Below are 2479 nucleotides of genomic sequence, written 5' to 3' on the forward strand. Positions count from 1 at the left end.
TGCTTGCCCTTCCCCCTCAAGACAGTCCTCGCTGTGTGCTCCTTTGTCTGAGAAGAGTGTAAAGGGGAGAATGTTCTCCTAATTTCCCCGTCATGTGCCTGCCGTCCTGGGATCCATCTGTTCGCTAAGCCAGGAGGCTTGAATACCCATTTTGGATAAAGCCAAGAGCCCCCTCTGTAAGAAGTCCCGGGCATCAGGAAGGCCTTAAATGGAACAGGCAGAGGGCACATGGTGCAAGGTGACACGAGAGGACCCAATAAGATTTCAGGAGTTTGGTCGCAGCAATAGAAACGGAGCCAGACAAACCAAAAGCCCCCGAGCAGGGCCAGGACAAGCTAAGAACTAGGGCTGACTTTCATGCTTATCTGCATGGAGGCGGTGGAGATGTACTGGAAGGAAAGAGGAGCCTGGGACGAGTCACTTCACCTCCCTGGGCCTCCATTTCCTCTTTGGGAAAGCAGAGCTAATAATTCTTGCCAATAAGCCCACGACAAGATGTTCAACATCATTAGTCATTAGAGAAATGCAAATCAAAACCACAAAGAGAGACCACTCCCCATCTACCAGGATGACTGTAATCAAAAAGACAGAGAGGGGCACCTGGGTGGTGCAGTCCTTAAGCGTCTGCCTTCAGCTCAGGGCGTGATCCCGGAGTTCTGGGATGGAGCCCCACATCAGGCTTCTCGTCTAGGAGAATGCTTCTTCCTCTCCCATTCCCCCTGCTTGTGTTCCCTCTCTTGCTGGCTGTCTCTCTCTACCAAATAAATAAATAAAATCTTAAAAAGAAATAAAGACAGATTAAAAAAAAAAAGACAGAGAAAAGTGAGTGCTGGCGAGGGTGTGGCGACATCGGACCCTTCAGGCACTGCCAACGGGCATGTAAAATGGTGCCGCCCCCGGGGCAACAGTTTGGTAGCCCCTCAATAAGTGAAATGCAGAATTCCCATATGACCCAACAATTCCACTCCTGGGTATAGACCCAAAGGCAATTGAAAGCATATCTGCACAAAAACTTGTATACAAATCTTTCTAGTAGCATCACCGATAAAAGCCAAACAGCACAAACAGCCCAAAGGTCCATCAACTGGTGAGCGGACAAACATGAGGTGGGCCACGCATTCATTCACAGAAAGGATGGAAGCGCTGATACCGCCACCCAGTGCACCCCGAAAACACGCTAAGTGAATGAAGCCAGACATAAAGGACCACATACTACATGATTCAATTTGTATGAAATGTCCGGAATAGGCCTATAGAGACAGAAAGTCAATTAGTGGTTTCTAGAGGCTGGTGTGGGTGGGGGGTAATAGCTAAAGGGTACAGGGTTTCTTTCAGAGGTGATGAAAATGTTCTAAAATTAACTAGTGAGCACAACTCTGTGAATACACTAAAATCCATTGAATTGTACACTTTAAATGGCTGAATTGTGTGGTGTGTGAACCACATCTCAATAAAGCTGTTTACAAAGAGGAAAGAGTCCTTTCCAGGTCTTTCTCACAGGATAGGTGTGAGAATCTCATGAGAACAAAATCTTTTTTCCCTGCCTAGGCTAGGCCATTCTTTTTCTGGTTTGCTGTTTTATGGTGAAATACAACACATGTAATGTATGTATCACAGAAGAATAAATAAAGCTTAAATCTACAACCTAACAATCTATGGTAAAGAAAATTCCTATGCAGTTAATATCCTAGTCAGGAAATAAAAAATTGGAAGCATCCAGGAGCCCTCGCAAATGCAGTAACAAAGTACCCCAGGCTGGATGGCTTAAAATAGAAATTTCTAGAGGTTAGGAGTCCACGATCAAGGTGACAGCAGGTTCAGTTTCTTCTGTGGCCTCTCTCCTTGGCTTGTGGGTGGTCTTCTTCTCCCTGCGGCCTCACATGGTCTCCCCTCCGTGCGCGTCTGTGTCCTAACCTCCTCTCACTATAAGGACACCAGTCAGATTGGATTAGGGCCCATCCTAATGACCTCATTTTAATTTAATAACCTCTTAAAGACCCTATCTCCAAATACGGTCACATTCTGAGGTACTAGGGGTAAGGACTTCAACATATCAACTCAGCTCATAACAGCCCTCATGGTAAGAACCTTCTTTACCCCCGACTGGAGGTAAACACTACTTTGGCTTCAGAGTATGGACTCCTTGCTTTTCTTTAGAGTTGAGCCATCTCTGCGGGCATCTCTAAACAATGCCTCTGAGATTCATCCATGTTGCCGTGGATGAAGTTCATTCATCTCCATTGTATGAAGATACCACAAATTAATTATCCATTCTACTGTAGATGGACATTTGTGAACTGTGGGTGAACTGGAGTTGTTTCCACTTTGTGCTCATTACGAACAGTGCTGCTTTGAATGTGTCTCCTGGCCTTCACGTGCCTGCCAATCTGACGAGTGTCTGATGGTATCTCATTGCCATCGAAAGTTTCGTTTTCATTATTACTAATGAGACTAAGCACCGTTTCACGTTTATTGGCCA

The sequence above is a fragment of the Ursus maritimus genome, assembly GCF_017311325.1.
Source record: "Ursus maritimus isolate PB19 chromosome X unlocalized genomic scaffold, ASM1731132v1 scaffold_X1, whole genome shotgun sequence".
Classification (NCBI taxonomy): domain Eukaryota; kingdom Metazoa; phylum Chordata; class Mammalia; order Carnivora; family Ursidae; genus Ursus; species Ursus maritimus.